The following is a 12255-nucleotide window of genomic DNA, read 5'->3' on the forward strand; positions in this document are numbered from 1 at the left end:
GAGCCATGCATGCCTCGAGCAATCGCCATTATAAGATGGCGCTGGCCTCCGCTGTGCCTAACCAGTAAACAAGCCTTGTATGCACACGCGAGAATGAACTCACTCCTAGTCACTGCCCATTCTCGGGGTGTAATAGTGGGGTGATGGGTGAGCAACGAATCAGGAGCTGTCACGCCACATCAGGTGCTGAAACGTCACGCTGCGGGCTATATAAGCAGCACCATTTTCCCTGTTCGGGGTCTTCTTGAGAAGTAAGCAATAAAGCTTGGCCGCAGAAGATTCCGGTGGGGTGGACGCAACGCAATAGGGTGCCTGTCCTTGAAGGTAGAGACGAGGCTGAAGCCCACTGAGGAAATAGGAGGAGCTCTGAGAAGACATTGAAAAACAAAGTAGGGTTTTCACAAATCCCTGCAGCTCAGTTTAGATGCAGCCAGCTGCCCAGGTCGTGGTTTCTAAAGGGCAGTGACTCACCTCTAAGTACCAGAATGGAAAAGTCTCTACCTGCCAGACACTCACAGGACAGGTTACGCATGACCAAAAGATTCCAGTTTGAAGACCTGCAAAGGGCATGCTTGACTGACAGGCCCTGATCTAGGAGTGGGTGTAACTGCCAAGCTTTGTGAATTGCTTATTATGTATACATTTAGACCCAGACCTTTAAGATGGCTCAGCTATGAAAGCAATCACCGTCCGAGACTGACTGATAACTTGAGCTTGGAACCCACGTGGTGGAAGGAAAGACGAGACTCCAGAAAGCTGTCCATTGACCCACACAACATACGCTGTGCTGACCACATGTGTGCATATACACAGAGAGAGAGAGAAAAAAATATTATTTTAAAAGTTTTGAAGCAGAAATGAATTTCCTATGATAAGGTAGTTTAAGCTCCACTCCTGTTTTTGTCTGATTCTTTTCTTTTTGTTTTTGCTTTTATTTTGTTGTTGGTGGTGGTGGTTTGTTTTGTTTTTTGTTTTCTTTTCTTGTTTTTTTTTTTTGTTTGTTTGTTTTTTGTCCTTCTCTTTATATCAGCACTATGGAACTCAGTCTTCCTTCTAAACACACATGTGCTATTTATTTTTAATAGTTATTTGAAGGGCCACCTAAAGCTGTCCATGTGTCTCCCTGTCATAATTAAAGGTGCTGGGTAATGCCAACTGCTCACTATTCAGAGGGGATTAACTGAGTGCTATTGTGTATGCCAAAAACTGTTCCCAGTGCCAGGAAGACATTGGCGAAGAGAGAAATGACGTCTGCTGAAATGGAAAGCATAACAGGTAAGGTGTCCGTTTTTATATACTTTGAAAATCTCACACATGTGTAGAGTGAATATCTATGCACCCCCTGCAACTTCCACCCTGCAGCTCTACCCATCCAGGCCCTTCCCAATACAACTCTACATCCCCACCACTGAATCCAGTTAGAGCTGTTCATATGCACATGTGTGTGGGCTCATCCACTGAGACTTAGGCAACCTACCAGTGGTCATTTCCTGAAAGAAATGTGATCAGCCCCTATTCCCTACCCCCACGCCCACAACCATAAACAATCAATACCTAGCCAGCTATAGACTGTACCTCGAAATCCCCTTCCCTGTCTGCACTGGAATTTTTAACTGTCTCACTCTATGGATGTCTTGCTTGGGTATCTGAAGCTGCTGTGAGTTCAACAGCCATGTTAGGTCCAGAGAACAGCATCCTCTGCTCTTAAATTCTTTCTACCTCCTTTTTATCTATGTCCCAAGCCTTAGGGGCCATAGATTTTCACTGTTCTCATGGCAAAGCTTAGTGGTTAGTGCTCAGAACTGTCCAAAGTGCTAAGAAGAAGCCACGTGAGTGCTTAGCTGAACATGAGAACAGTGAAAAATCTATGGATACAAATATAAACATTTAGAAATCAGCTCAACGACATATCCATTTAGCAAAAGGCCATCAACTGCTCCTCTCCTAGTCCTTATGATGTCTCTAGCCACTGTGCCAGGCATAAATCCCTTGCTGAGGATCAGGGGGCTCCCCCAATAAAACAGTCTTCCCACTACTGTACCAGGGTGGGGTGAGGGGGCATGCTTGCCTGGCACATCAGTACTGTAGCATGCAGAGATCCAGTGCTTGGTAAAACCAGTAATGTCTTGTGTCTCCCAGAAGCCTACATAGCACCATCTGGACCTATGAAATCTAGCCAGCAGGGAGAGCATTTCCTGGTGCTCAAGATGATAAACAAGATGATGCTCAAGACTCATCTCTCCATGGCCTGTAACCATAGAGAACTATAGGCATCATTAAGCAATAAGGTCTTACCATCTAGTTACGGTGAGCAACCAAGAGCAATTGCCTATATTAGTCGGGGTGCCTCTGGAACCCTCACCGAAAACTCATAGGATGCCTGGCTCTGAGGTTTTCATTTAACAGACCATGTCCTTTGGAAGCAACATCATTCACACATACAAAGCAATTCTGTTCAAACTCCTTTCTAAAAAATTATATTCAGAAAAAAAAACTTGTATGTGGTGGCTGTACAGATGGCTCAGATGTTAAGAGCACTTGTTGCTCTTTCTGAGGACCCAGGTTGAGTTTTGAGCACATTCACAACTATCAATAACCATCCAGTTCCAGAGTCCAGTGCCCTCTTCTGACTTCTATAGGTACCAGGTATACATGTAGTATATACACATACATGCAGGCAAACACTCATACACACAAAGTAAAAATAAATAAAAATGTTTTTAAATATATACATAATAAGCATTTGAGGAGATTTTTCTCGTTATTATTCCCTAAGTACATAAGAGATATATTCATAGATATTCAAGTAACCCACGCTTGAGGGATGGGGGGGGCAGTGACTACATAATATCAAAACTTTCTTTTGTTCAGATGGCCTTTGAAACATGTGTGAGCACTTTGGGTCAGCCCTTGATAGGACATTTCAAGAATGACTTGTAGGACACAAATTTGTCATTGTTCAAAGAGGAATGTTGATAGTAGCCAGCACCCCGCTCCTCCAGCTGCATGATTCTGCTATGGTTGTCTGTGCAATCAGTATGCAGGACTGACAGATGTGAGAGAGTCATTGCAAGCCGTCGCCATATCTATTCTGTTCTCGGTGCCAGTCACAAAAGCGGTTCTTTTACAGTTGCCTAGTTCACGAATATTCCTTTACTCAGATTCACTGTGCCGTTCGTTGGCTGTGAGAAACCCAAGCTAGTGAGCAGGAATGGAGTTGAATTTATCATTAACCCACAAAGGCTGCCAACGTTTTAAAAAGACATCTGGTTGTCTCTGCAGGCTCAAATCCTTGATGTATGTATTGCAAAAGGCTTGCGTTTAATGATGTTACAGCCTCTGTTCAAAGCAGAATATAATTGAGAATGAGAAAAAAAGTTTTGTATGTGTTTTCTAGGAGGAACCTTTATCTAAGATTCATGTGTGAACTTCAAAAATCTTTCATCTTTAAATGTTGGAAATTACAGACAGGCTATAGCAAATGTCTTCATTCTTGTTTTATTTAAACGTTCAGCCTGATAGCCTCATAACTATAACATATTATCTTTTGAAAGGATTCCTACAGAGTCTGTATGTTTAAATGACTTATGTAAACAGAATGTGTTTAAGATGCCTTCTCTTTCTCTAAGAATAGACCTTCTTTGGATTGTTTGTTATGACTTCATGGAGGAGTGTTCATGAATGTTGCTTAAGGTGATTGTGGGATCTGTCACCCCTACTCAATTCAGAGAGACCCGAGTTAAGAGTCTGCTTTTAACTTATTCTCCTAAGACGTGAGGAAATCTCAAATGAAACACTCATGATCTCAACAGAATTATACGCAACTTAAATACAATTTTAAAAATTTTTTTTGCTTAAATGCAAGTGTTTCAGCAGGTAATTTATAAACAAAAGAACGATGGTGAGTCTTAAGTATCATGAGTTGACTCATCTTACTGCATTAGCATCATCATAATAAAGTTATTGTAGGGATTTATGTTCTGAACAATCGACTAGTACGAAATACATAATTACTCTTCCTAAACGAATGGATTTAAGACTGTCTTTCTTGTCATTTGTTTTTGTGGTACTGAGGGTGGCGATTAGGGCCTCAGACAAACGACACAAGCTTTGCATCACTGAGCTGCGTCCCAGGCCTCCTTCCTGCTCCTGGGGTGAACCGTTATCTAGCTCACTGTCATAGCATTGAAAACACTCAGTGTTGCCTCCCATAATTATAACAACTCAGACCACTGTCACTGATTGCTGCACTGCCCTCCTCATGGTGACACATACACATTGACATTTTACTCAACTGCTAGAATTTCAGCATAGACAGCACATAATAGGAACATCTCTTCCAAAACACTTTGCCACTATCTGATGATAGTTCTTAGATATAAATAATAAATCTGGTATTTGTAATTTCTTCAGTTACTCACTTAATTGGTCTGGTAAGGCGTTATGGCGCAAGCTATGGTCACATCATATTGACCACACAGAATTCATTTGTTAGGAATAATAATGATGCAGACCTACCTCAGCTATTTGTCTGGAAGGCACAATCTGTGGGAAAGAGTGGACCTTGGATTGCATATTGTAGGATAAACTCTGTATACTCATTTTTCAACATTATTAGATATCTATCCCCAGAAGCAGATATGATGTTAACTCCATGAATTCACAGAGTGTATGTTTGTGTGCCACAGTATCTTGAGGCATAGCAAAGCCAATCTGGCAGAAGACAATATTTGCGGAATGAAACAGTGAATAGCATAGAGCTTCTATAAAGAATATAATCTGCCCCTCACAGTGCTACACATTTGTAAATCTCAGTACTTGGAAGGCCAAAGAAGGAAAATGTTGAGTTTGAGATCAGCCTGAGCTACAGAATAAATTTGAGGCCAGCTTGGTTCAAATATATAGCATGAACTGTCTGAAGAGAAAGAAAATTAATAATAAGATTCACATATTCATAGTTACATGGCTAGGTGTCTGCAGACATACATAAGGATGTGCTCCCTTTTATACAGGGAGCTAACTTGCTCCCCATATTAACTCAGATGTTTGGTTTATATAAGAATTCAAATAGGGCTCCAGCTGCATATGAATCAGAGGATGGCCTTGCCTGTCATCAATGGGAAAAGAGGCCCTTGGTCCTGTGAAGGCTCAATGCCCCAGTGTAGGGGAATGCCAGGGCCAGGAAGCAGGAGTGGGTGGGTTGATGAGCAGGGGTGGGGGTAGGGGTTTTTCAGAGAGGAAACCAGGAAAGGGGATAACATTTGAAATGAAAATAAAGAAAATATCAAAAAAAGACCAAAAAAAAGTTCAATAAATGTTACCTTGTATTTAAGAAGGAGGAGGAGGAGGAGGAGGAGAAAGAAGAAGAAAGAAGAAAGAAGAAAAAGGAGAAGAAGGAGGAGGAGGAAGAGGAGGAGGAGAAAGAAGAAAGAAGACTAAGAAGAAGAAAGAGGAAAAAGGAGAAGAAGAGGAAGGGGAGGAGAAGAAGAAAAAGAAGAAGAGGAGGAGGAGTGAGTTCTGGGGTACTCTGTGCCTACATGATCATCTAGGTGAGTATTTCACTGGGTTTAGTCATTCAGGTAGCATGTCAGAGCTTGGCATGGTGTGCATGAAGCTCACCTCACAGGTGACAGACTCATCGAAGCTCCACACAGATTTCAAAAGAAAGCCTCTGAGTCTGGGCAGTGTGTGTGTGACAGGGCAAGGACCAGTGCAGGCATCTCTAAGAGGAAACGCATGGAGCTGTGGGCTGACATCACAGGATGCTGGAGATGCTGAGGACATGGAATATCTTTTAAGGAAAGCTTCAAGGAACGAGTACAAACCACGAGTAGAGCTGTGTGAGTTACAAATAGCAAGACTGTGGGCATAGGAGCATTAGTGAGTCTGCTGGAGCTCATGTCTCAAGACTCCGTGCCCTAGACATTAGAGATGGAACTATAGGAGTTAGCACTTACTGCTGATGGGTTCTGGTCTTGCTTTGATCCATTCTATTCTTGTTTCCCCTGTTCCTTTCTTTCAGTATTGGAATACTTAATTTGTGCAACTGTGTGTGTTATTCTGGATTCACAGGTAAAACTTGACTCGAGTTTTCAGGACAGACTTTCAACTTTGTCTTTTGAATAATGTTGGAAATATTTTAGATGATGAAGACTTAAGAAAAAAAGTGAAACACATTTTGCTTTATGAAGCAGCCATGAGCCATGGGATCAAGGCCAGGATGTCACAGTGTGGATGTGAAATGCCTCCCATGTGCAGTCAGTAATGGTTTGTTCCACAACTGCTGGTCTTGCTTTGGAGTTCATGGAGACTTGAGGAGATGGGATCTGACTAGAGGAAGTGGGTCAGTAGGTCACAAGGAGCACTCTGTTGAAGACTGTAGTTTGTTCCCAGCTCCTTCTTAGTTCTTTGCTTTCTGCTAACTCATCCGCTCCTTCCACAAGCCCTTATTGCTGTAGTATTCACCATGAATCATAATTAACAGAGCTGAGGTCTGCAGATTAAGGCTCTGAAACCGTCAGCCAAAACAAATCTTCCTTCCTTTGTCATTTATGTCATTTTATCAGCCTTTGCCTGTCCACTTAAATCCCTTCATGCCTTAAGTGCTTATGACATTGATAACTTAGGATTCCTTAGGAATCTCATACAAGTTCCCTCACTAGCGCTCTCACACACACACACACACACACACACACACACACACAGAGTGCACAGTGTCTATCTACTGCCACTCTCCGGGACACATTGGTTCTTCTGTATGTCCTGTGTCCTTTTGGAGGTAGCATTGAGGATTTACCATTTACCATTGGTTTCAAGCACTTTGATTGCGGTGTGCCTTGACGACACTCCCTTCATGTGTCCTGTGCTTAGATTTTATTTACAACTTCATTACATTGGGATGATTTCAGCCATGATTGCTTCTAGTGTATTTCCCTCCCCTGTTAACCCATCATGCCCTCTTCTCTGAGATGCCAGCATCATCCATATCAGTCAGTTGCACTTCCCTGCAGCTCTTCAATGTTCTTCTCACTTAAAATACTTTTCTAATTTCATTAGGATCATTTCTACTGCTGTATCGTCCAACTTAAATATCTTTTTCTCTAATATATAATCCACCATTAGCTCTATATGTTACATACTTTCATCCCTAAAAGTTCAATATAAGATTTTTTTAATATCTTGCTTTGTTCTTTAACTTTTTTATGTACACTTGTTTTATTCATAATTTGTCATGTTTGGGGTTACCAAAGTAATTCTAATGATTGGTGAATATAACAAAAAAAAATCTTTTACCTTATCTTAAAACAGCCACTGATCCATCTCATTCAGTACAATAGTCAGAGTTAAAAGGAACATAAAACAAACATGCACACCATGGCACGGTTTTCATAAATGTCTATTTCATCATTGGTGGGTAGCACGGTTAACAGTTAAGTACATTTAAATAATGTATAGGAGGCCACACCACGGCAGCACTGATAACTAGATAATCATCCAACTAGGAACCAGCCAACAATGACTGTCTAAATATTTAAAATACAACTCTTGCTTAATCATCCTTTCATGATCACCTTCTGGGAGGGGTGGGGAGGGGGAGCCTGCTGGTCTCATGGAAATATATTAAGGCCAAATCTTCTGGTATTCGTTCCCAGAGGTTTCTTTTAACTGGATTAAGCCTCCAATTCCAAGGCAAGCCCAAGTTTGTGGCCTCCAGCATTAAAGCTCTTCCCGTCTACCAGAGCAGATAGTGTAAGCTTCACACCAGGCCTCAGAGTCTGAGTATAGCCCACTCCAATTAAACTAGAGTTGTTGACCTTTGCAGAGATAGAGGCAGTAGGATCCAACCGGTATTTAGCTGCAATGCCAAAACGAGTGCAGTTGGTACCTGATGTCCAAACAAGGTTTACTGAAGTGTCAAAATCTTCACATACTATCTGATAAATTGATCCTCCAAATTCTGTCCCATTATTTACATTTGTGTGTAGCTGGAAGTCCCCAGTCCTGTAGCCGACTGCAAAGTTACTCCTTGTCAGCTTTGACTTGGCACTGACAAAGTCATTTGGTACCCAGCAAGCCAGCCCTCGTAACCAAAGACAGCTGATCCATGGATGGCAGGTCCAGCAAAATCAAAGTCAACATCACAGCCAAGGTTTATACACTCCCTCTTGTAAGCAGACTTGATTTTACCACTTTTCTTTCCTGTGTTCGGTGAAAAGGTGGTGTCAGAAGTCAGTTTCAAACCTTGACAAATCTGGTCTTGAATTGCAATCTCTGTCCTCAGACTGTTATCCGTGTTCCATTTCTCTGTGAAAGTCAGACCATACTCACACCATTTGTACTTGGTCTCCAAGGTCCCGCTAACTTTACCAGTGTCTGTATTAGATGAGCCAGACGTTGAAAATTCCACACTGCTGCATGACCTCGTCTTCACATCCAGCTTCACCAACCCAAAGCCAAATCCTTTGTTGAAGAATGTCTCTGGCAACATTGCCGAGGTCAGCATACAGTGGAGGGATACACATCAGCCGTGGGCATACCGGTACACAGCACTCAGCCCTGATGAAGTCGCGGGGAAAAGGTGATCTGCGGGTGTCCTGAGGGGCACTGCCGCCACCGCTCGGCTCGCAGCTGAGGCCACTCCGCTATCTGGAAGTTGTGCTGCCTGTTCTTTAACTTTTAAAAAAATATGGAATAAAATTGTGAAATTTTATTTGCCTTCTAATAAAATATCTACTCTGGTTCTGAGTTAGCTTTGGTTATTTTCCTCATTATGGCTCGTGTTTCCCAATTCCTTCTATACCTAGTAAGCTTTGTTTTAATGATAAGGATTGCCAGCATTTGCTTGCTGGGTGGTGGGAAACTCTTTCTCCTCTTATTTCTGATCTATGCTTTGGGGTGAAGTTTTGTCACTTGGAAGGAGTTATATCTTACTAGGAATCACATTTATTATTTGCTGGGCAGGTCTCTATTAGTAACTGGCCAAATTATTATCCACCCCTTGGGAAAACTTTCTAAGTATTTACTTTATGCTTTGCAAAGTAAGAATCTTTTAGTCTGGATTTTAGAAATTAATAGCATTCCTGGACCCACATGAGAGCCTAGGACTGTGCTTTTAAATCATTTTAGTTATGTTTCACTTTAAGGTAGTTCCTTGCACAAATACAATGACCATCAGAAGTCTAAGTTCTCAGGCGAGATGCTCCCACTGGTCGCCATGGCTGTCCCCCAGGGAGCTCTTACTCTTTGTCACTTAGCCCTACAAACTCCAACATGGTCCCCCGAGCTCTTGGTACCAGTTCCTTGACTTAGCGAGCCCATCAAATTCTGTCCAGGTCCCTCCGTTACACTATTGATGTTCTGTCATTATTAGCTTTGCCCTTAATGCTCTCAGAAATATTTGGATCAGACAGATTCTTATACTTGCAGCATGATCAACAGTCAGAATAGCATCGTGACAACATTCCCCAATGTCCCCAGAGTGACATGATGAGAAGCAGATGTGAAAAACTGTTTTCTGTGAGCAACAGGCTCACCAGTAGGTAAAGGACACAAAAAGCCATTCTCTGCTTGTGTGCAAAAGACAAAGGCGGTTCCTTCTTTTTCCTATTTCTGAGAGAACCCCCTTGGAAATGCCTTAGCGTAACCTCCTGGAATGTAAATAAATCTCCCCAGAGAAAAGATAATCCCAGTGTCTCGAATTTTACAACTCCGAGATGCCTTCAAGATCCAGGACTCCTCCCCTCTGAAGATATAAACACATATCTCTGGAGTTAGGTAAATCCCTCTGGAGTTTCCGTCATCCATTGAGTTATAAATTAGTGTCTAAGATTTTCCCCCCCAGGTTGGATCCAAGGTTCAGTCATATTTATTCAGGATGCCCTAGTGTAAAGAAATACAAATGCTTTCTCTGTAGTCTCACAATTCTCCCTGGGCTCTGGCCTGGAAACCCTCAAAAGAAGCTACGGTGCTTGGGTCTCGGCTGCTGAGTTCCCTATTATTCAGGGTCGTTGTCCTTGGTTGTCTCGTGTCCAGGGTCTTACACACTGTTTTCCTTTTCTGTGGTGTGACTGGTTATCCGAGGTAAAGAGGAAATCTACTTCACGTTACTCCATCGTTGGTGGAAGCCAAAGTCCTCCATTGCTTCGCATCTGTTTGCCCTTGATTTTCCCTTCATTTGGCTCAGCCTTCATCTAGGTCCTTCGGCGTCTACCCATGCAGGTTCACATCTGCCACAGTTCAGATGGCTAACATGTCTGTTTTTTGTGACTTTCCCATACACACTGCTGAGTGTAGGGGCTCTGCCTAATAAACACTCAGAAGCCTATTTCTCATACAACCTTGTTCTGGCTCAGTACTCCTCTCTGCTCCAGGTTTTCTTGATTGCTCCTGAAGAGACATAAGCCACACAGACAGACCATGAGGTGAAGAAAGCTGGGTACCAGATCTCTAGCAAAAAATGTTTTCACTCCTATGAAGGAAAATAGTGGGGGGAAATCGCATAATCCCCCAATTATGGCTTCAGTTACACTTATTTGACAGTCAAAATGTTAACCTTGGGAAAATAGAGTAGCTTGTCCAAGATTGCTTGGTCAGACAGTAGATGGAGCTTGAAGATTCTTATGGGACAATAGAAGGAAGGTTTGTGGGTCCTGAAGGGCATAAGAACTCCACAGGAAGACCAGCAGAGTCAACTAACCTGGACCCTTGGGGCTCTCCAGCAGCCAACCAACCAACCAAAAAACATACACGGGCTGGACCTAGGCCTCCCCACTCATGTGTAACAGATGTACAGCTTGGTCTTCAGGTGGGTCCCAAGCAACTGAAATGGGGGCTAGCCCAAAAGCTCTTGCCTGTGTGTGGGATGTTCTACCACCTGGGCTGCCTTGTCTGGCCTCAGTGGGAGAGAAAGTGCCTAGCCTCAAGGTGACTTGAAGTACCAGGGTGTGGCGGGTGTGTGTGTGTGTGTGTGTGTGTGTGTGTGTGTGTGTGTGTGTAATACCCGAGGGAGTGGGCATCAGCTCAGAGGAGAGGGGGACAGGGAGGGGGAAGGATTGTGGGAGGGAATGACCAGGAGCGGGGCAGTGAGCAGGATGTAAAGTGAATGAGAAAAAAAATAAATTAAATTAAAAAAAAAGATTGCTTGAGATTGCAGAAGTAAAAGTAAGAACCATGATATCTTAGCTAGTATGTATTTTTTAAAACAAAATCATCTTATTTAACTAATTTATAACTCCTCCACAAAAGCCTAGCTCTGTGTTTTTTTTTAATCTGTATGTAATAAAGTTGATTCAAAACAATTCACATTGAATAGAGTTGAATTGAATTGAATTCAGTTATAGAAAGTGAAGAGAAAGGTTATCGCTGACATTCCAGTGATGAGGGGGTTGATGTGACCTTAGCTACAATTTCTTCATGGAGAAGTAAATTGTCTGCATAGAGATTCTCAGGACAGCGTCAGTAATCCATATCCATGTATTCCCTCCTCTGACTTGCCACTGAACTCACAAGTATTTCACCGATGATCACGTAATTCCAGATTTGTTTCCTCTTGGAAAGCAAAGCAAGATATTGAGGCTCCCAATAAATATCAATTAGTGACTGTGATGGAGGTTGCTGGATGGTTTTCTTCCTCCTAATTGCTGTGGGAGACCCTTGGCAACCGTGAGTGCCCGGATTGAAAGCCTTGAGAAAACCTACTTCAAATCTTGACGTGGTTAATTAGCACTGCCAGGTGTTGCCATTGTGTCCCAGTTCCAGACGCTTTGTGATCATTAGCACATATTCAGGGGCACGGGGACAGATACAGTTTCCTCTGTGAGTCTTTGATGCATTATGCCAGGCTGAAATGAGACGTGTCAGGACAGCACGTCTCTGGGTCACCCTCCTGGCCTCCCCTTCCATCAGATGGAAAAAGAGAGCAGGCTCATTCAAGCGGACTTCCAATATCCGTGTTAGAGAATGTTCCTTCCGCTTGCAGAACAACAATTATGGCAACATGAAGGAAGACCCGCACATTAGTGTCTGGTTTCACATTCTCCACACATGAGCACACACTCCTGAGGACAGAAATCCTAGATGATACTAAACAAACTTGTGGATAAGTCTTTATACATGGATTTTTAAATGTCCTGCCTCTGTAGAAGCTAAGTACTTTGGGGTACGTGTTACCTTTCCTGAACTTAATCCTTGACCAGACTTCTGTCACCCTTCCCAATTACCATAGGGGAATGTGCACATGAGCCTGGGGTCCAGACT

General features: G+C 42.7%; 1 pseudogene; it reads right to left on the reverse strand.

Annotated features, from left to right (window-relative positions):
• On the reverse strand, positions 7201-8662 carry Gm7832 (predicted gene 7832; annotated as a pseudogene).

Source organism: Mus musculus, chromosome 5 (assembly GCF_000001635.26).
Source record: "Mus musculus strain C57BL/6J chromosome 5, GRCm38.p6 C57BL/6J".
NCBI lineage: Eukaryota > Metazoa > Chordata > Mammalia > Rodentia > Muridae > Mus > Mus musculus.